The 23,955-nt window shown below is 43.3% G+C and overlaps 1 long non-coding RNA gene across 1 annotated transcript; it reads left to right on the top strand.

Moving 5' to 3' along the window:
* The first annotated feature begins 17,322 nt into the window (after positions 1–17,322).
* On the top strand, positions 17,323–21,637 carry LOC138796070 (uncharacterized). The gene is made up of 2 exons (XR_011363707.1): positions 17,323–17,919; positions 21,280–21,637. It is a non-coding gene; the product is annotated as an uncharacterized lncRNA (long non-coding RNA).
* The last annotated feature ends 2,318 nt before the right edge of the window (positions 21,638–23,955 follow it).

Here is a 23,955-nt window from a genome sequence, read left to right as displayed (position 1 = left end):
CTATCCTTACCTACCAAACCTTCTCCTATGTCACTATCCTTACCTACCAAACCTTCTCATATGTCACTATCCTTACCTACCAAACCTTCTCCTATATCACTATCCTTACCTACCAAACCTGCTTCTATGTCACCATCCTTACCTACCAAACCTTCTCCTATATCACTATCCTTACCTACCAAACCTTCTCCTATGTCACTATCCTTACCTACCAAACCTTCTCCTATATCACTATCCTTACCTACCAAACCTTCTCCTATATCACTATCCTTACCTACCAAACCTTCTCCTGTCACTATCCTTACCTACCAAACCTTCTCCTATGTCACTATCCTTACCTACCAAACCTTCTCCTATGTCACTATCCTTACCTACCAAACCTTCTCCTATGTCACTATCCTTACCTACCAAACCTTCTCCTGTCACTATCCCTACCTACCAAACCTTCTCCTATGTCACTATCCTTACCTACCAAACCTTCTCCTATGTCACTATCCTTACCTACCAAACCTTCTCCTATGTCACTATACTTACCCACCAAACCTTCTCCTATGTCACTATCCTTACCTAACAAACCTTCTCCTATATCACTATCCTTACCTACCAAACCTTCTCCTATATCACTATCCTTACCTACCAAACCTGCTTCTATGTCACTATCCTTACCTACCAGGGGTAGGTGCACATTTATAGTAAGTGTAGGTGTTTAACCAATAAAATAAAGGGTGCACTGGTCCTTTAAATCTGCAAGAGCCGGCATGTGCGCGGGGATGTGAGTGCCAACCATAGCAAGATGGAGCAGGAGAGTGGACAGATGAGGCATCTAGGGGGCAAAAGTAATAGTGGAGGCAAGCCCCTGCACATGAGCTCCGGCGTCCGCCAAGACTAGAGAGCGGGGAGAGGTGTGAATATAAGCCATCCATTCTTCATCCGCAATCTGTATTTTTTGTAGATCCCAAAAGAGGTGAAGGTGATAGTTAAATAAGTGGGAATGGTTTAAAATGATTACTATTTTTTATGGATTTGTGATTGTTATGGATGTTTCATCCGTAAACATTACGGATCGGCAAAAATTATAGACGCTCCCATAGACTTTATTGGGTAATTTGTGCTTCAATTACGGTCCGTACAAGAGCTTGTGAACTGTGGATCCCTAAATATACTGACAGTGTAAACAGCCGATTTGAAATCAATAGGCTCTAAATTTGTCCGTAATTGTGGATCCACTATTACAGACAAAACTACGGAATATGTGAATGTAGCCTTAATCTGCCTCCTTCTTCTTCTCCTGCCCCCTGCTCCCCTTACAGATACAGGGCGAGAACAGAACCCTCCCTGCTGTAACATTAGGCTTTTTTACATTACCCTCTCGTTCTTCCAGTCCTAAGCAGTGTTATACACCTCTCCGGGCCACAACAGGTTAATGTGACACAATCTTATCGATCCTGACCCGGGGAAGGACAGTTCAGCTAATTACAGACTTTGTCACTGTCATCGGGATTGAAATCAATGGCGTATTCACAGTCAGCATCCTGGACTCCTTAGACATTTCTGCAGACAACACGTCTTTGCTTCAAGATATATATTTGGAGGGGGTTTACCCTTACAATGCTTTATGACCTATTGACAGGTTCTGGGACCACAGGGACCCACCCAGCAGTTTAGAGAACTGGTCAATTTAGTGCACTGGAAGGTTCTCCGTACCTGGCCCTGGTCTCTTTCCCCTGAGTATGAGAGCTGTGGAGACTATTGAGTGTTTTCCATATTGGACCAATCTCAGGATCGCTGGGGGATCCAATGTTCAGTATTCGGTCATGAAATGTAGCAATGAGCAATATAGCAAGTCAGAGCTGTTACCTATGCTGGCTATGTGTAATAAATTACACGTTCTGTGCACAGTCCGTGTCAACCGTGTGCGGAATTTGATTACCGGCGGCCGAAGAAGTTGGATTTAGCCCTAAGGCTGCCTGGAAAACATAGATACGACCCATGGCCAATGTCTGTATGTATCTTTTCCAGGGCTTCCTAGGGCTGCATCCAAATTCTTCAGTCACCAATAATGAAATGACGCACGCTTGAGTTTGGAAGGACCTGAATGTGCTTGAGTTGGCTCCTTTCTAATCTGTATGTTTATTCTCTATGATACAAAGTTAACCCCGATTTCCAAAGTGCACACGTGGCACATTAGTTTCTCCCACTAATTGGTTAATTAGTATTTGAAACCCTCTGGCAGGGCAAGTGTTAATTAATCAGAACTTAGTTTTTGGAGTAGATTTGAGCTAAGCAGAGAATAAGTGACAGTAGGGAGTAGTGGTTCAGAGCACGAACATGAGCAGCTAGGGAGAAGTTGGTAGTCGAGGCCTATCCTGGGTCATGTAGGACCAAGTCTAGTATCTGCAGGGCAACACGATTAATACCATGGGCAGATGGACATCTCTCCTCAGACATTAAGAAGGAGACCAGTGTCTTCAGTACAGTACAGAACATGATGGATAAGTCAAGTAATGTGTGGCTATACAGGGCTAGTAGTAAGAGTAGTAGCAGTAGTCAGGGGCATAGCTAAAGGATCATGGGCTTTGGTGCTCAATTTTGACTCCCCCCCCCCCCCAACAGGTTGCAAAACTACAGTATAACTTCCACTATTAACTTTTAGTAGGACATAATAGGAGTTGTAGTTCTACAACCTTGAGAGCCACACGGTCTAAAACTACAGTTCCCATCATTAACAGTTAACAAGACATGATGGGGGGTTCTTGTTCTGCAGCCACAGGTTTTGGAACGCAGCCCATATGATCCCCACCCCCTCATAATACCCACCTCTCCTGGCTCCTGCTGTGCTTCAGTGCTCTGACTTCTTCTAGTCAGGTCTGGATGCTGTATAATGTAGGCGGAGCTAATCACACTGCTCTGCCAGCATGACACAGGAAGTGCCCCTCCTTCTGCCGGCAATCAGCTATTCACTTGTTCAGGATGTGGTAGTAGTAGTACAGTGATGGATACAACAAGAGATGTGCGGCTGTGTAGGATAGTAGTAGTACAGTACAGAACATGATGGACAAGGCAGGAGGTATATATAATGGTGCAGAGATAGTGTGTCCCACAACATGTCTATGAAGCCTGTTACTTGCGTTTAATACTTTTGTACTGTATATGTGATTTTGCATTACGTGTTAGAATCTAGACCAGTAAAATAGTGCTATGTATCTGGGTGCCAGCCATCCTCGTTCTGCAGACTTTCAGCATGTCCTGGCTGCCGTCCGTTCACCATCGCCTGTACCTGGATGAGCTGACTATTGCACTTGCTTCTCATCCCTCCCAGATATTACTCAGCTATACTTCTACTGATCAAAGGGAAATGATGCTCCCGAGCTTCACGTTGACAGGTTCATAAATAACCGGCCCTGGATCTCTACAGGTGGCCAATAAATAGTCAGAAGTCGCAAAGCTTCTCATAAACCAGACGGAGTTGATTAAATAGAACATACCCTGGGCACTAATAAAGTCCTCGACTACAAATTATACTGATTTTGCAGATTTTTATTGTGGAGGAGGCTTAAAGAGGAGACTGTACTTGTACAATATATAAGGAATATATAGAAGGAACAATTTTTCCTATTTAATAATAATAGGGGGAACTGCCATTTTACATATTTCACGCTTTAGTACTGACAATATATCAGCATAAATGTGCCGCCACATTGGGATGCTACATTAACTGAGCGGACACCGAGATGAACACAATATGCCATTATATACATACATGTTGGGGTATGAGTCATAATGGAAGCCACACCGCTGTGCTGGATCTGCTGTACATCATTTTCCCCATAGGGAAACAATTAGATAACACACATCAAACATATTTGGTATTGTTAAAGGTTTTTTAAGCCTTATTTTTACTGGTGGACTATCCTTAGTGTGATGCGGAGCGGGGGCTCTTCGTGTTTTACTCGTGTGTTAAGGCTATGGTTATGTCCGCTGTTTACCCCAATGGTCGGTAACCTCCGGGATGGTTGAGAGTCACTTGAGCACTTGTCACAGTAGCCTGGAGTGGTAACAGAACCACCCGGGTAGTTGGTACCAACACTCACAGAAAGGGGAAATAACGGTGTATACGGTGGTGTGCGTGGGTGCAGGTGCTGACAGATGTGACCAGAGTCCCGTGCATTTAGTCACAAATATAACACTTTAATGAAGTAAGATTTAAGTTTAACAGTATACGTGCTACAGTAATGCAAATCTTGACACACAACGTTAGTGCTGTCACAGAGGTAACCAGTGCTTGTGGAAGTAGAAGGTGCTTTGTGGAGAAGGAAAAAGAGGAGTTGCCAGAGGAGCCCTGCCCATGTAGTGAATGTGCTCTGCCGGAACAGGTGTAAAGGTAGAGAGGTAAAAAGATACTCGTACTCACGAATGCCAATAGTGGCTCTAAACCCCCTTATGCCCCCTAGTTGCGAGACACCCATCCTAGGTGGGTAATACGAGCCCAAGTCGTCGGTTATCTGGGTTGAGCAGACTTCCGAGGTTTCCCAGTTGTCATGCACTGCGCAGTAGGATACGAAGACCTTGCACAGTAGCTTTGTCCTACTGGGGTCAGTTATTCTTGCTTCAGGATACTGCCCTGCATTTTTTTAGAGAGGTTCCTGGCGTGGACAAGGGTTATTCCTAGTTGGCTTCTCTCCTCTAAGGTGAGCTTAGCACTGCATACTGGTTCTAGTATTCAGCAGGAGAACCTTGTAAGTAGGTAGTCTCTCGAACATCCGTCCACTTGAACTTCCAACTACTAACTCCCTGAAATTCCTCCCACCAGGAACAAACTCCTGCTACAGGGGCTGAAACTAAACCCTCCTGTGAGTAGTGGGACTGTGTTTGTGTGAGAGAGAAGAGATAGGATAGGATAAGAGAGAATAAGCACCACAGCACATTGTATAAAACAATTTACCCTTGATGACATCAGCTGTGCAACAGGTGAGACCAAACGGTGGTGACATCTAGTGGGAAAACACAGTAATAGATCTCCCACTTGTGAACTTGAGAGAGTGACTTGCTCAGGTGCCCTAGATAGCACCAGTGGTGGGACACAACTTTAGGATAAGTCATCAATATCAGATCTGTGCAGTATCGGACTGACCTGCCAGAGGATCGGAGTCTTCTAGAGGATCTAGCTCAGACCTAATGTAATGGGCAGAAGATGTGGACCACTTTGGGCCACACTCGGCTGTGTAGTGTTCTTTAGGCCTTAACCTGTTATGCCACTTCAAGATGTAGAAGCTGGACGTCTGCTGCTAGAAGACATCAAGTTGCTCCATAAGCATGGTCCCAATAAAAGTAGCAGTTGGCCTAGTAGATCAGATGGTATCTACGTGTAGTTCCAGTGGGTCAGGCCAGTAAGTGTAGTCAGCTGTAGGAATAGTACCCAGGGTTGAGGCAAGGGTATAGTCCAATACAAGTCAGATGGGGCAGGTGGCAATGTTTCAGGTCAGCAATCAGGGACAATCACAGGAGAGTCGGTACAATACAGAAGGGGTCAGGAATAGTGTTGAGTGGAAATGTCAAACTGTTCAGTTTTGGCAACATCCTCCAATCCCGAATGCTCTGTGTTTAGGTCCTCGTGGCTGCATAAGTTGGATGTCACCCTAGGGAGTCCTGGAAGACATGGCTACAACCTACTCAAAGGGCCAGCCTTTGAGTTTGGAGAACATTGCCGAACCTGAACAATTTGACATGTCCGCTCAACAGTAGTCAGGAAAAATCAGGGACCAGGACATGTGGGTCAAAATACACAGAATATCAGAATCAGGATAGCACCTGCCTCTATTGTTAGTTGGCGATAGAGAGTGGAGGGACTGGCAATGGAAAACAATTACAACCCCCCCGCCCCCCCCAACCCCACCCCCACACACACACTTTTTTTTTTTTTTTTCACAGGAAACGAACAGAGAGGATGAACACTTGCTCATCCAGTCACTTCTCTGCCGGTAATTAAGTTATTATTGATTTCATGACCCGGCCGCTTAACCCATCACATCAAAGATGACTGCGGCACCTACAGACTAGATACAGAGGAAACCTTTCCTTTCCACTATATTTTACTATTGCTAAAAATTGATTATAAGGCTATGTTGACACACTGCTGAAATTACGTTCGTTTCTATTGGATGACCGTCATATAACGGCAAATAACGGCCATTATTTTAAAACATTGGTTGTCGATATATGATTAATAGCCGTTAATTTAAAATAACCGTTAGATAACGTTTTTGATGGGGATTTGCTCCTGCTCTGGACAGTTCCTGACATAGACAGAGGTGGCAGCAGAGAGACTGGAAAAAATACACCACTTCCTGCAGGACATACAGCAGCTGATAAGTAATGAAAGACTTGAAATTTTTAAATCATAATTAACAGATCTATATAACTTTTTGACACAAGTTAATTGAAAAAAATTATTTTCTCAGGAATGCGAGGGCATAGTATCAAGAAACTGTAAACAGGTGTGTGATCAGGGCAGCCTGAGCTATCAGAGTTGGTTGAGGGTCTTCTTTTTAATTTTTCTTCTGTGCATATGGATTATAAAGCGATACAACGTCTTTTTGTTCTGTTACTCAAAAATATAACACCTAGGAGTTAATATGTCCCTAAGACACCTGCCTTATGCTGCAGCCACATTTGCTGTAGAAATCAATCCAAAACCAACAATAAAAAAGTGACATTTGCTGAAAGGTTTTGGTGACTCTTTGGTGGTTAAGAACCAGGGCCGGCGTCAGCACCCGGCTAAGTAGGGCAAATGCCGGGGCCCACAGCTCCTCTAGGGGCCCACTCCCGTTTGTTACTACATTTTTTTTGTTAGTAAAAAAGAAAAAAAAGTGTAGTAACAAAGAGGACTGGGCCCCTAGAGGCCGCATGTGACAGTTAGGGGCCCGCCGATCCATACTGGGGCCCCCGAGCACCTGTCTTCCATCACAAATCTTCCCTACAGCCGAGTAGGAAAGAGGACCTTTGAGTCTGAAGGACCTTTGATGATGTCACGGGTCATGTGATCGGACACATGACCTGAGGGCAGCAGGTAGGCTCTGCAAACTAAGTGTCCTGTATGTGCTGGTTCTTCTACTTGTTTTGTGTATAGAGGTCCTGCTGTAATATATCTATATCTATTACAGCAGTATATATATATATATATATATATATATATATATATATATATATATTACAGCAGGACCTCTATACACAAAACAACTAGATATCTGTATCTCCTATCTATCTATCTATTTCCCTATCTCCTATCTATCTATCTATCTATCTATCTATCTATCTATCTATTTCCCTATCTCCTATCTATCTATCTATCTATCTATCTATCTATCTATCTATCTATCTATTTCCCTATCTCCTATCTATCATATGAACATGGTGAGACCTCTAGTTCTCCTATATTCAGGCCCTGCAGTGATATACAGTGTGTGTGTGTGTGTGTGTGTGTGTGTGATATATATATATATATATATATATATATATATATATATATATATATATATATACACACACTGTATATCACTGCAGGGCCTGAATATAGGAGAACTAGAGGTCTCACCATGTTCATATTATAAATATATATATATATATATATATATATATATATATATATATATATAATGCTGGTGCTGCTAGTTCTCTAGTATACAGCTCCTGCTCTGTGTGTGTGTATGTATATACACACACACACACACACAGAAGGAGCTGTATACTAGAGAACTAGCAGCACCAGCATGATATATATATATAATCCTGTGACTGTGTCTGACTCCTCCAGAGTCCTGACTACTGCAGAGATCAGGAGATACAGGAGGAGAAAGATATGCAGCAGCCGCATGTTTCTTCTGCTGCAAATCTTTCCTCGCCTGTCTCTCCATGATTTGCTCCTCAAAGGGGCCCGCCGAGGCTCTGTCGCCCAAGGGCCCACAAAAAGCTGGAGCCGGCCCTGTTAAGAACACAACAGATTGCAATGGCAGCTTGCTGATGGCCTCGCTCTTCTGTAGTAATAGGTTCCTTCTACTGTGTACTACAAGCTATAACAAACACAACAAATAGAAATCAGAAGAAACGTCGGAATAACATATTACCCATGTGCTCGGACTATATAGTCAATGTGTTATGGGATTATTCATGCACTTCAGGTTTGAATCAGTTTTTGTTTCTTTTTTCAATCAAAACCAAGAAGGTGCTTGCAGCTAGCTAACAGGATTACAGGAGAACCTAACATGATTGCCTTGTAGAAGACTACACAGCAAGGAAGTGTAAAAGTTTGTACAGCCAGTAAAAAATTTTTGATTGACAATTTTACCTGTTGTATTTTTTTTCTAGTAAATGGAGGTCCAGTACCTAGGGCGGTATTCACACTAGGGTGGTAAGATCATACATAAGAAGATATACCAGTTTAGGCCAGGTTCACACTACATTAGACACCAGCCCTTCTGTCAGTGTCAGTGAAGTTCATCCCGGCCAGTACGGCAGTACCAGCTAGATGAACTTCATTTCTTTAGAACTACCCATAGCCGACAATGTAAAGTGTGGTCAGAGTCGCACTCTACATTGTATGAACTGTCAGTGTTGTGCGTCCGCTATTCAATGAAGAGTGGCCACACAAAACGGACATGTCAGTTTTCACTGCGGCTGCTTGGAATCGCAGCCAGAGTGTATACAGAGTGTATACACTCCGGCCGGGATTCCATTGACTTCAGTGCAATGTAAATTTCCAATTAATCACAGCCGGTGTTGCAATTTGGTGTTATACAGTCATAGTATAGTGGTATTATTATGTTATGGTATAGTGGTGTTATACAGTCATAGTATAGTGGTATTATCTGGTATGGTTGTGTTATACAGTCATAGTATAGTGGTATTATCTTGTTATGGTATGGTGGTGTTATACAGTCATAGTATAGTGGTATTATCTTGTTATGGTATAGTGGTGTTATACAGTCATAGTATAGTGGTATTATCTTGTTATGGTATAGTGGTGTTATACAGTCATAGTATAGTGGTATTATCTGGTATGGTTGTGTTATACAGTCATAGTATAGTGGTATTATCTTGTTATGGTATGATGGCGCTATCCAGTCATGGTGTAGTGGTATTATCTTGTTATGGTAAGGTGGTGTTATACAGTCATAGTATAGTGGTATTATCTTGTTATGGTATAGTGGTGTTATACAGTCATAGTATAGTGGTATTATCTTGTCATGGTATGATGGCGCTATCCAGTCATGGTGTAGTGGTATTATCTTGTGATGGTATAGTGGTGTTATACAGTCATAGTATAGTGGTATTATCTTGTTATGGTATGGTGGTGTTATACAGTCATGTTGTAGTGGTATTATCTTGTGATGGTATAGTGGTGTTATACAGTCATAGTATAGTGGTATTATCTTGTTATGGTATGGTGGTGTTATACAGTCATGTTGTAGTGGTATTATCTTGTGATGGTATAGTGGTGTTATACAGTGATGGTGTAGTGGTATTATCTTGTGATGGTATAGTGGTGTTATACAGTCATAGTATAGTGGTATTATCTTGTGATGGTATAGTGGTGTTATACAGTCATAGTATAGTGGTATTATCTTGTGATGGTATAGTGGTGTTATACAGTCATAGTATAGTGGTATTATCTTGTGATGGTATAGTGGTGTTATACAGTCATAGTATAGTGGTATTATCTTGTGATGGTATAGTGGTGTTATACAGTCATAGTATAGTGGTATTATCTTGTGATGGTATAGTGGTGTTATACAGTCATAGTATAGTGGTATTATCTTGTGATGGTATAGTGGTGTTATACAGTCATAGTATAGTGGTATTATCTTGTGATGGTATAGTGGTGTTATACAGTCATAGTATAGTGGTATTATCTTGTGATGGTATAGTGATGTTATACAGTCATGGTGTAGTGGTATTATCTTGTAATGGTATGATGGTGTTATTCAGTGATGGTGTAGCAGTATTATCTAGTTCCAAAAGAAAGGGGAATAATAACATAATCCTGTGAATATAACTATACTGGGGGTCACTCAGGGGTAGGGGGGTTCAGCTCCCACCTGGGTGCCTCCTGAGTTTTATGCTTATCACCCTTATTGTAGGGGTAGGTGCCATGTGAAAGTTGTAGAAAATGGCTGCCAGCATCAATGGTGCACATTCAGAATACTCCCAGTAGTCAAGGGGCCTAATAGTAGCATATGGAAGCAGATATAAAAAAAAATGGACCCTGGTTTGAGCGCCACCCCCAGGTATAAAGTGGTATTTATTAAAGCAAATCTATATACGTATAAATCACCACATCTGATTACAACGATGCCAGCCCATAGCAAAGCCAACAGGATCTGACAACAGTGTTGTAACAGCTCATATATATAGCGGCATCTTTTTTACCCTATGTTTTTTCTCTACATGTTTACATAAGACAAACAAGCTGTGTGAACATTGCCTTACCGCCATAAGCGGGCTTTGTTCTTGTAAGTGAAGTCAATTTTAACATTTCTTTCTTCTTTGTTCGGCGCACATCTGAGAAAACTCATTCCACCCCCCACCCCCCACCCCCCCAGTAATCCTGACAGTGAGGGAGCAGCCAGACGGCTTTTATTCCGTATTTACCTGAACACAGACTTTACATTATTAAGTTCTCCTAATGGATGAAAATGCTTCTTATTGATAATTTACGGCCCAGAATCCTTTGTGAGGAGACACAAAAGTAATTTATATTTCAGGACAATTTCATCGGAATCTGTTATCGTTTCCTTCTCACGAATATTCAGTCAATGATTTACCTAATCAAATGGAAAAGTGGAGACAAAACGGTTGAAATTGTTTGCCCTGGGTACGAATCCATTGATATGCAGGAGAATGTGCCGGAATAAACCATGGGAAGGTATCTGATCCTTCTGTCCCTAAAAGACAGCGCTGTAATAAGGGATTCTGGTAGAAGGGAGCATGAGAGGTGCTGGAGAACCATAATAAGGAAACCACTCCGGACATGGAAGACTAGACAAAATTAAAGGGGAACATTGAAAATATTCCTTTCAAATCAACTAGAGTCAGAAAGGTATAGAGATTTGTAATTTATGTCTATTTAAAAATCTTAAGTTTTCCCATACTTATCAGCTGCTGTATGTCCTGCAGGAAATGGTGTATTCTTACCAGTCTGACACAGTGCTCTCTGCTGCCACCTCTGTCCATGTCAGGAACTATCCAGAGCAGGAGAGGTTTTCTATGGGGATTTGCTACTGCTCCAGACAGTTCCTGTCATGGACAGAGGTGGCAGCAAAGAGAAAAGAATACACTATAGACATGAAGATCACATTAGAAACACATTAGAGCTAAAGTAGAGACTAGCTGCTATGATGTCTCCACCAACTGAACACACACACACACACACACACACACACACAGCAATTTTACTCTCCTACGTCTCTATACCCACCCTAAGAGGTAGTATCAGTATGGATGACATTATAGAGCAGTGTAAAGTAGTTTGAAATCCCTGTTTTTTCTTTTCTTAGGTGTCCAATGGGCAGTGTCACTCAATGATAAGACCTCACACTGGACCCTTTAGAATCAATTTGAACTTATTTTCATAGTAAATGAATGAATAGCGGGAAAGGAGCCTGATAAGTGTCTAAAGACGCATTTTTTTCTCTCATATAATATATTACAAACTTTCTTCTGTTTGCTTATACTACTGACTTATGGAACTTTTTTTTTTTAAATAAAAAACCACAGTCACCATTTGAAAGAACCTTTTTTTAACTGCAACCGCAGATTCTTGACTTACTGTAATGTATATGGGGAGGGGGGTCTATCCTGTGACATTGTTCATTAAGCACTTCTCTCTGGTAATATATAGGGTACCCATTCCATTGTTGACTGTGGCCTGGCAGGGAACTTTCCTTAGGGTACTATTACACGGAACGATAATTGGCCGAATCGGCCCTATCTGGCCGATTATCGTGTAGTAAACAGCCGTTGTCATCGGCTGATCGTTGATATGGCTTTGGACCTATAATTGTCAGGCGCTGACCGCGCATCACTGTGTGTAATAACGATGCGCGGCCGGTGGCTGACAATATGCAAACAGATTACATTAACTGTCCATGCTGCAGGGCTCCTCTTGCGCTCTGCTTCTCCCCGGGTCCCGCACGCTGCAGCTTCAGAGCGGCCTGTCTCTGCTGACAGGCTGCTCAGCCAATCACAGGCTGGGACCACCGCGGCCAGTGATTGGCTGTGCGGCCTGTCAGCTAAGACAGGCCACTCTGAAGCTGCAGCATGCGGGACCTGGGGAGAAGCACAGAGCAGCCCTGCAGCATGGATAGGTAATGTGTACAGTTTAAGCAAGGGCTGCAAGGACATCTGTAAAGATGTCCATGCAGCCCTTGTTAAACGATAATTGGGCCGTGTAATAGGCCCAAAAAACGAGCACCGATCTAGTAGATCAGCGCTCGTTTACAGTTATTATCGGACCCCCATCGACCCGTGGAATAACACCCTTACTTAGAGGGATATAGTTGACCATGTCTTGTCTAAACATCACAATGACTGATTGCACCAGGAGAGGAGACAGAAGAGCTCATGTGCTGCTGCTGCAGTAGGTGGGGGAGGGGGGGGGTGATGTTAGGAGAGGGGAAGGAAGCTGTGATTGTGACAGTGAGTGAAGAAAAGCTGTGATTTTAGGTGTAAAAGGGGTAAAAATAAAAATGGGGCAATGTGATATCCGGCTGCATTAGGGCTGTGCTGATTTGGGGGAAGTATGGATGGAGGGATAGGATGTGCTGCAGATGTGAGAGCGTAACATGCTGCAGAGGATAGAAGAAGATGGAGGAGAAGAAATAATGTCATACTGTGAAAAGAAGTGAAAATGTGTCACTATGTCAGTAGAGGAAGGTGTCACATTTGACAACACCAGTGACATTGCCCAACACATCTCATTTAGAAAGATTTTCTGTGGATGATATTGATGGCCAATCTTTACGATAGACCCCAGTATCAGATCAGTAGTGGTCTACACACCATTGATTGAAAGGCCAGAGCATGTTTCCTAATGCTGCGCTTGCACGGAACGATTATCGTTTGAATTTTCGCAAGAACGATCGCATTATGAGCGATAATCAGTCCGTGTAAACACAGCAAGCGATCAAGCGATAAGCAAAAAATCATTCATTTTGATCCTTTAACATCATCGTTCATCGTTCGCTAAAAATTCGCAGATTGTTTCGTGTAAACAGTGTAAACAGTATTCACCCTATTTAAAAGATGGGCTTAAAGCGTAACTGTCATTTCAGGGTCATTTTTCTCAAAACATTAAATATCAACAGTACAAGCGATTTTAAGAAACTCTATAATAGGTTTTATGTACTAAAAAAGTTTCCTTCTCTACTGAAAAAGCAATCTCCCAGCCTCCCCCCTCACATCAGATGAAGCAGGATTTCTGTCTCCATTATGTGGCTATGGAGAGGGGAGGGGCTGTTAGGAGTGACTGAGCACGGAGGAGTCCAGCACAGCACAACACCCTGCAATCTTCTCTCAGTAAGTTCATAGATAAGCACTGACCTTTCTGACACCTGAATTTAGCGTTTTAGGTGCCCAGAGAGTCTACAAACAGCTGATCTTCATGTCACCTCTTCCTGCTCCCTCATCTCCCTCAGCCCCTCCCCCCTTCATAGGCTTACAATGGAGAGAGCAGAACCCGTCTTCACTGGCTTCTCTGTAATGAAGACGGATTTGCCTGATAATGCACAGATAAGAAGTCAGGGGGGGAGGCTGGGAGATTGCTTCTTGAGTACAGAAGGAGGCTTTTTTGGCTGATGAAACCTATTACAGAGTTTCTTAAAATCGCTTATACTACTGATTTCTGCAATAAAAAAAGTTACGACAGTTACGCTTTAAGCAATCTTAAAAACGATCGCATCTACAATTTTTCTAATGATTTATTCATCTAAACGCTGATCGTTATAAAAACCAAATCGTTGTTTCAAAATCGTTAAACGATCGATTGGGTAAATTATCGCTTCGTGTAAACGCAGCATTGGTCCTCTTCCTTGCACCACTTATTAGGTTGGGTGGAGAAAATAGGCTAGTAATGGGTTATTATAATGGGTCCATGTGATGGGTTATAATGGGTCCATGTAATGCTAAGTTTACACGGAGCGATAATTGGCCCGATCGCACGATTAACGATTTCGAAGTAACAATTTTTTTTATAACGATCAGCATTTAGACGGTACGATATATCGTACGGAAAAATCGTGTTGCGATCGTGCTCCCGCAGCCCGGCCCGCCCGTGGCCAGCCCCCCCCCCGCTCAACCGCAGCCCCTTGCGCCGCCCCGATCGCCACCCCCGCCGCTCCGATCGCCACCCCCGCCGCTCCGTTCGCCGCCGCCGCTCCGATCGCCCCCCGCTCCGATCGCCCCCGCCGCCGCTCCGATCGCCCCCGCCGCCCCGGCCACGAGCATACGTTACCTGCTCCACGTAGCAGGTTTTCAAATCCCTGCCTCCCCTCTTCAGCGCATTGATTGGCTGAAGAGATGAGCCAAGAATTTCAAAGGGCTCCTCTTCAGCCAATCAGTGCTCCTCTTCAGCACTGATTGGCTGAAGAGGGGCCGTTTGAATTTCCCGGATCCCCTCTTCAGTGCTGCCGTGCTGAAGAGGCCGGACTTTGGGCGGCGGGACTTTCGCGCGACGACTGTTTACACAGAACGATCAGCAAATTTTTTGTGAACGACGATTTAAGAACAAGTTAAAAGATCAAAATGAACGATTTCTCACTCGTCGTGCGATCGTTCACTGCGTTTACACATACGATTAGCGTTCGAATTCGATTGTTATCGTGCAAATTCGCACGATAATCGTTCCGTGTAAACCCAGCATAACGGGTTATAATGGGTCCATGTGATGTGTTATAATAGGTGCACCATCTTCAGAATGAAGTCAACATAATGGGCAAGTTTAGTAATATTATATTAAAGGGGTATTCCGCTTAAACATAACTTTTGATATGCTGCTGCCCATGGTGACACTAACAATTCCTTCCATACTTGTTATGATCTATTCAGTCTCCTTTCCCCAGTTCTGAGATGCTTTATCTGCAACATTGTAGCTTCTTTGTAAGGTGGGGAGGGTTATTCTGGGGTCAAGTTGCTAATGAACCCGCTGCGATTAATCCTCACAGCTTTACAAAGAAGCTACAATGTTGCAGATAAAGCCTGACAGAGACTTGTTTACATCAGCTGTCTCAGAAGGGAGGGGGGAGGAGGAGAAGAAAGGCTCACACACAGATTTTTGTGTCTTCAGCAGAAATCAGCAGCTGAGAACTGGAAGAAGGAAACTGAATAGATAATAACAAGTATGGAAGGAATTGTTAGTCTCACGGTGGGCAGCAACATATGAAAAGTTTAAGGTGAATACCCCTTTAATATGGTGTGTCCACAGTAATGCTTCAGAATGGGAAGGGTAGATAGACAAGAGGAACCAGTAGGGATCCCCCAGTGTTAGGACACCGTAGGGTATCTAGTTGGAGATGTCATTGCTGATCACTTTACTGTTCATTGAGGTACAGTGACATTGGGTATTTGGGTGCAAGGTCATGTGATGATGCCATAGGGGCAATGTTGAAGAAGACATCAATGAGCACTGTTAGTGACATGCTCTCTTCAATGCTCTCTAGGATATGTGGAAATTATGAAGTTGATCATATAATTATCTGTGACTTCAGACTTCTCCACCTAATATAGGGGTGGGGAACCTTCGGCCCTCCAGCTGTTGCAAAACTACAATTGTAGTTTTGCGAAAGCTAAAGGGCCGAAGGTTCTCCGTCTCCGACCTAATAAATGAGTCACTTTAGAGTGGATTTATCCATTATTACATCACTTGTCATGTGCGTTGTTGAACACCAGGTGGTGTGAGCAGCATGTAATGTGTAACATTGTGTAGTAATACAAATCGCTGAAAAGAATCACAATCTCTGCTTGCCATGCTGTATTCTAACACCGCACATGCTAGTTTTATTAGACCACTTAGGATGTACACATGCCTCTATTCAGATGCTCTTACTTTCCACAAGTCTGATGATACATGACACATATTCCTAGAATAGGATAACAGATTAGGTGTGGATGAGCGGGGGAAAAACTGCACTATAAGCACAATGAACATGACTCCCCAGGCATCGTATAATATTAACCCCTTTATGGGGCCTATACAGGAAGGCAGACAACTTCTACTGACGCTGAGGACTCCGGAGGGAAGGTTCTCTTACTCTTATAACTCCCAAACCAGCAGAAAACCTTGAAATACTCATCAGATTTGCCTATGGCCAAAAGCAGCGAGGAGGAGTGAGGACACGGCAGGGAAGTACTATTAACCCTGTAACCTCCCATTGTATACTCCTCTAGATCTGATGGTGGTACTGTGCTATATCATATAACACACTGTATCAAGGGCGGATTAACTTTACCATAGGCCCCGAGCTGTTCACCAGGCCTAGGCCCCCCCATCCCACTGTAACTATGGAAGCAATAGTGTGGTGTTCATAGTACAGAATAGATAATGCCATGATGCCCTGATTTGTGCAAAATTGCTATGATTTTTTTGTAAGTCATGGCAGAACTGTAGCCAGGAAACAATACACCACTGAAAGTATAAGTCTTTTTGGGTGACTATGGGCCCCCCAGGAGCTCATGGTCCCAGGCTACCGCCTGAAAAGGACCTATTATAACTACTGCACCGTATAGACTTATTTTTGAGAATTACGGTTTATCCTCAGAATAGGCCATTAAAGGGGTTATCCAACGCTACAAAAACATGGCCACTTTTCCCCCTACTGTTGCGGTTTGCAATTAAGCTCCATTTACTTCAATGGAACTGAATTTCAAAACCCCACCCAAACTGGAGACAACAGTAGGGAGAAAGTGGCCATGTTTTTGTAGCGCTGGATAACCCCTTTAATACTGGTTCGGTGGTGGTCCAATTCCTGGTACATCCCCTATCAGCTGTTTTAAGGGGCTACAGCACCTGGGCAGGCCCTGCAGCTTTGCCCATGTTTTCCCTATACTGAGAGCTGCAACCATGCACGGCACTGAATTATTGTATTGTTAAAATGCACAGGACTAAGTTGCAGTACCCTGCACTGCTGGTACATATAGGGGGAGATTTATCAAACATGGTGTAAAGTGAAACTGGCTCAGTTGCCCCTAGCAACCAATCAGATTCCACCTTTCATCCCTCACAGGCTCTTTGGAAAATAAAAGGTGGAATCTGATTGGTTGCTAGGGGCAACTGAGACCATTTCACTTTACATCATGTTTTATAAATCTCCCCCATAGTCTGTTATCTCTCCCAACCTCTCCTCTATGCAGAGAGGAAGGATAAGCCTCAGCCCGATGACTCTGGCATCAGCTTCTTTGTCCAAGAACAAAAAGATCAGCAGAAACAAATCCAGTACACCAGACCCCTATCTCCACCAACATTATCTGCCTTCAGAGGCCACCAGCAGGTTCAGCCATCCTTCGTATAAGATGTATGGGCGCCTTTATATTGATTGTCTATGGATAGTCTATAGATCGTCTCCAGTTGTCTATTGAAACCCATAAGAACTTCCAGTAAGTCCAAGATCTGACTAATAACCTGTGATATGTCCTGTGTGAACTACGGCTTCATGATGCAAATAGAAGGCGTACAGATACAGGACGACCCTTCTTATACGTCACTCTAAAACGAGATAAAAAATGTAAAAGGTAACTATAGTTTTAAGAATCTTTGATTTTGCTCTGATTGGTGGTGTCCAGGTGCCGAGACCCCCAGCGATCACCAAAACAAACAGCTGAGCCACTTCTTTCCCTCCTCTGCGCAAGGCCGAGGCCATTGGAAAAGTGGGAAAGGTAAAGTATGGATTTACAGAATGTCTCATAGATCTTTTCTAAACTTCTGACCTATCACTATGACAATATAACAAGCAAGCAAATATAATATATCTTATAGGACAAAAATGCTTCTGTCTCCTGATCTCAAGCATCCCTCTCTCCCTGCTAAACATTACTTTTGTTTATTGGTTATTATGACTTGTAGCAGCTCAGGGATCAGATTACAAGCCATACAAGTCTATGGAGGGGCGGGGAGGGAGATGGGTGGGGGAGTGTCTGGACACACACACACACTGCAGAGAGAAATACAGCTAAATGACAACTTGCAGAGCAGAAATCTGCTAACAAATGTTACATGCACAATAAATAATGTCCAGACATAGAGCTACTTCTTATGGAAACACATAGCGGCTTATCCCAAAATGTCACTAGGTATGATTTAAGAAACATAATATAAAGGCGGAATATGGCAGCAGGCGATCTGTTCGGTGTCCCATGGGCTGCTACATGATGTAATAGGCAAACACCAAAAAGAAGAAATGCCTGTTTCCCGGAACACTTACAAGTTCAGAGATAAAACACATACACTGTACTATGCACCATATAATATACTACTACTGCACTGTAACAACCACTTTGTATCATGTATAATATAATAAATGTGTGTATGTATAAGTATTTGGAAGCAGTTACATTGCAGCAATTGTGCTTGAGCAATGTATCAGCATCATTCTGCAGCGCTCTGATGCCATCTAGTGGACTGCATGGGAAATGCAATCCAAATTTTCTGTAGATGTATACAGTGGTACCTCGGTTTAAGAGTAACTTGGTTTAAGAGCGTTTTGGTTTAAGAGCTCACAGTTTTTCAAAATTGTGACTTGGTTTAAGAGCATCGCTTTGGTTTAAGAGCTCCCTGAACTGGGTGGGAGGGTGAGTGGGGGAGGGGCATGGTCTGCATAGCTGGGTCTACAGCACTGTACTCTGACCCAGGAAGTCTCCCTCACCTTCCAAATCATAGCAGATCCACTTCAGGCTGGGGCTTGCATTAGAGGACAGAACTGTGGTAATCTCTCCATAGCTGTAACCCCTCTCTCCCCGGACAGAGAGTGCTGCATGTATGTGCCCACATCTGCCCTGCTCATTCCTTCCTGCTCCCTGCAGTCTCTGTCAGCCCTTGTGTTTCCCATCCTCTCCATGTTATTCAGAATAATAAATCATTATTTTTGGGGTGTGGAACCAATTGTCTGCATTTCTATGATTTCTTATGGGAAAATTTGCTTTGGTTTAAGAGTGGATTTGGATTACAAGCGCGGCCCCGGAAGGAATTATGCTCGGCACCACATTATCCAAGGCACCACTGTATTCTAAATGAATTGTCGACATCACCACTGTACATTTAAAGGGGCACTCCTAGGATTATGCATTGATGATCTGTTCTCAGGGTAAGGGGTCAATGTGTCCACTGTTTACATACACAACTATGTTCTGAGCAAATAATTCATTGAATCATACAAATCCATACTTCCTGTGTGTGGTTTCATAGTAGATTATTTGAGATTTGCCTTCAACCAATCACAGACAAGGTGAATCTTCACAGTAATAAGAACTAATTTGCTAACGTTGTAAGGTGCCAGAAAGTGGCAGATATTTTTAATTTACTTCTATTTAAAAATCTTGTCTTCCAGTACTTATCAACTGCTGTATGTGCTACAGGAAGTGGCACTCTTTCTAGTCTGGAGAGCAGGAGAGGTTTTTTGTAGGGATTTGTTACTGCTCTGGACATCTGGACAGTTCCTGACTTGGACAGAGGTGGCAGCAGAGAGCACTGTGTCAGACTGGTAAGAATACACCACTTCTTGCAGGACACACAGCAGCTGATAAGTACTGGATGACTGAAGATTTTTTTAATAGAAGTAAATTACAAATCTCCGGCACAGTCTGTCACCAGTTGATTTGAAAGAAAAAATCTTTTCCATGAACTATCATTTTAGAGTGAATAGGAGGCACTATTTCTTTACTGTAGGAAAAGCAGGGGTGGGGTGGTATGGATGAGGGTATGGCGAGGGGGCAGAGTTCAGACTAAAAAGGTGTCACTCTGGGGATTTTTAAGAATAAAATTCATATTATTACTATTATACTGGACCACTACCAGTTTGGGCTAGTTACCAAAGACTGCGAAAGAGCGGCAACAAGAGGCCCAGAGCTTAGTAATACAGACATCATGGCCGTTATGATAAGGGGCGTGATAAGAAAGTTATATATACTGTATGTTTCCAGACCTACTGTAAGATAACACATAGACAAGTGCACAACCCACACTAGTAGTGACATGACTTGTATGGAAATCTATGTAGAGTCTATATATTCTGAACAGTGGTGTGACACTCATTTTCAGCAAGAGCTACCAGCCTTAGGGCTAACTGTGTGTGCCGCCTAAGTAAGGGACCAAGCTGACCTTTAGGACCAAGTTACATAATAGCCAGTCCCTTCCAGCACTTAGTGTTCTGCATAGTCAGTGGGTCAGTAGGTAAATGGGTTGGGGGGTAGGAGTAGATAGATTGCTGGGGGGAGGGTAGGTAGCCCACTCATTAGATAGGTGCCCCCAGTTCATAGGTAATTCCAGAATATCCTCAGTAGGTAGATAGTTTCCTCATCATTAAGTCGATGCCCCCATTAGGTGTGTAAGATAATGGGGCCGGCACATTGATGACAGCAGTGTGCCGCAGATCCACCGCCTGATCCACCCTATGGCTGGGCCAGGCCTGCTGCATCATAAAGAAAGGATGAGTGGAGTGGGGGGGATCCACCTTGTTGCCCAGGGACTCCTTGCAAACTTAGGATACTTGCTGCATGTAAAAACCTGTTTCACAAGTTTATGGGTACATGAGTACGTCATGGGCCCCATAAAGAAGGCAGCGGGCCGAGGACACTGCGTTTGACATGCGTGTACTTTATAACCCAATCTCTGTGTATCTGGGCCTCATGCGTACGTACACCGGCAGATCCTAAATGACCTTTATTAGCGCTTATTCCCGTTCATCCATCTATATTAAGCCCTCATTGAACTCCCCCATCAGACGCTCTTTGAAGACACAGCCAGTGGGTTTTAGATGTAATAACTAATGGAGCTTCACTTAGCGGAAACAACTTTAATCAAGAATTTCCCATCGTTGTTAATCGATGGTTTACAGGTATATGAAGATGTCCCTTTAAGGGAGCGGTAATAAATCACCCGCGTGTCATTATTAATCATGTTTAGATCCCGGATTTCTCCTCACTCATCCTTAAAAGCAATTTTCTTCTGTTTATTCAGCCAAACGTTATTACATAAGAATCATAGAGGTCGGGCAGCTTTACTGTAAGCCGTACTTTCTGCAGGTTCCGCTCTCTGAAGACGATGTCTACAGACCCGACCGAGGAGACTGAAAGGAGCTGAGAAGCCGCTTCCCCTGTGACCAATTGATTCTGTTTGCATTGACTCAATTTCTTCTGCTCATCGATCATCATCAATTTGCCTCCTCCGGCCCCACAACCTGCGCTGTATCACACACAACATGTCAGGGCGGCCTCTGGACAATATTCTGAGGTTAGCTGCCCTGGTCCTCGCCTCTGGTTTTCATCAGTCTCTAACTTCTAGGACACCGTGGTGTTTCTGCCGGAATGTCATCCGATCTGAGACCTTAAAAAACTGTCATTGCATTTTCAAGAATACACAATATAGAGGTTGTTATTATTATATGTTTTGGTGATTTTTACATTTTTTACTTTTTTTAACTAAGTTGCAGGAAGACGTCATGGAACGGTCTGATAGCTGCCTTTAGTCCAAGATCTGTTCTTGGGTCCGTTCCGCAGGTGATGGAGTTATTCTCCGAAAAAACATCTTTTATGGTGCGTTTACACGAAACGATAATTGGCCTGATCGTACGATTAACGATGTCGGAGTAACAATTTTTTTTTTCATAACGATCAGCGTTTATACGGTACGATATATCGTACGGAAAATTCGTTTTGCGATCGTTTTGCGATCGCTTGAGCCTATCTCACACATTGGTTAAATCGGCAAACAACTGTTCACACGGAATGATTTGCGAATTTTTTGCGAACGCCGAACGACGATTTGATAACATGTTGAAAGAGCAAAATGAACGATTTCTCGTTCGTCGTTTGATCGTTCGCTGGGTTTACACGTACGATTATCGTTAGAAATCAATCGTTATCACGCAAATTCGCACGATAATCGTTACGTGTAAATGCACCTTTAGACATGGCCCTAGGCAATCCACCCTCAACTCTGGAGCCCAACTAATTCAGCTCTCCCCTCGCACTTGTCTTTCCATTGCCCAACAAATTCAGTTTAAGTTTAACACAGCATCAAATCTGCTGCAGATCCGGTGTGTGAGTGTAAAGGGACCCTAAGGGTGCGTTCACACGTACAGGATCTGCAACAGATCCGCAGCAGATTTGATGGACCAGAATTGATTTGCTTTGAATCTCCAGCTTCAAATCTGAGCTATCGAATCTGTTGCAGATCCTGTACGTGTGAACGCACCCTAAATTGTTAATCATGACATACAAGGCCATCAATGGAGGCATACCACTTAACTGCTATAAGGCCCGTGGGACAGTGGGGCCCCCATCAGTGCAGCAGTGACATGATGAAAAGCTGTCACTATCAGCGGGCGCTGCCTGCATGTCCCATCCGCACAGTGGCAGGGCACCAGCCACCTGCACCTCCCACCTAGACCCTTCACAGTGACAGTCCCCCCTCTCCAAGAGACAGTGTCTTGGTGCAGCAGTGACTGGATCAGGCGCTGTCACTATCCTCGGCCGCGGCCTGCATGTCCCGCCCACACAGTGACAGGGCACTGGTGGTTTGCACCTCCCACTTGCACCCCCACTCGCCGTCCGCTCCACCCCCCCACCTCCCCAATCTACTCCTCACACAACCGTATTCGAGATATCTCCCGAGCTTCCCTCATACTCTGAAATTCACTACCCTAACACAACTGGCTCTCACAGACCATCACTCATGTGGTTTGTACTTGATTTTACGTTTGGACTTGTATGTTAACCCTCTGGAATCAAGAGCTCTTTATAAATCTAGAATAATAGTAATTTGTCCTTGCTGCAAAAAGAAGTGAGAAATACACAATGCAAAGTGGCGAACAAAGGAGAAAAGTGAGAAGTGTATAAAATAAATGACATAAAAGCACAACCTTGGTCTTTTTCTGCCTCCGCTATGAAAATTCAAGCTACCTCTCTGTGGATTGCAGGGACTTTAGCGCCATCTACTGGACAATGATAAGATTGCTAAGAACTACAGAACACGCCACCTTGCTATACTATCACTACCTACACTGGAGATGCCATGACTTGTCTCTTCCATTACTGTTTTCTATACATTCTAATAATAAAATGATTTGTTTAACTTACATATTGTCTCACGTGTTAAGTGTATTTAAAATCAAATATATATTTTTTCTATATTATATCAGTGATATCGAACTAGCTGCCCACCAACTGTTGCAAAACTACAATTCCCATCATGCCTGAACAGCTGGAGCTTTGCTTTTTCTGATACAGAACTCCATATCCTCTGCATAGACATAGATAGAGATTTTACATAACCAATCAAAACCTTTGGACATAAAAACATAGAAGACTGTCGGCAGAAAAAGCCCCCCTGGTCCATTTAGTCTACCCTTTTAGTATTTCCCTTCTTATTATTTTAGGATAGATATATGTTTATCCCGGGCAGGTTTACATTCAGTTAGGCTACATTCATACACACTGAATCCGCAGCAGATTTCACGCTGCAAATTCACAGCAAATTCCGCTGTGGATCCCTTGCCTGTCATTTTCAATGAGATTACATACTCGCAGCAGGATGTATGTAAGGCCATGTTTACACGTCATAAGAGACCGGCCGGGTCACTATCCCTACCTACCAATCCTTCTCCTGTGTCACTATCCTTACCTACCAAACCTTCTCCTGTCACTATCCTTACCTATCAAACCTTCTCCTGTGTCACTATCCTTACCTACCAAACCTTC

Source organism: Dendropsophus ebraccatus, chromosome 6, assembly GCF_027789765.1.
Source record: "Dendropsophus ebraccatus isolate aDenEbr1 chromosome 6, aDenEbr1.pat, whole genome shotgun sequence".
In the NCBI taxonomy this organism is placed as follows: Eukaryota; Metazoa; Chordata; class Amphibia; order Anura; family Hylidae; genus Dendropsophus; species Dendropsophus ebraccatus.
The sequence above is the reverse complement of the archived record's forward strand: the minus strand, read 5'-3'. Positions and strand labels throughout refer to the sequence as shown.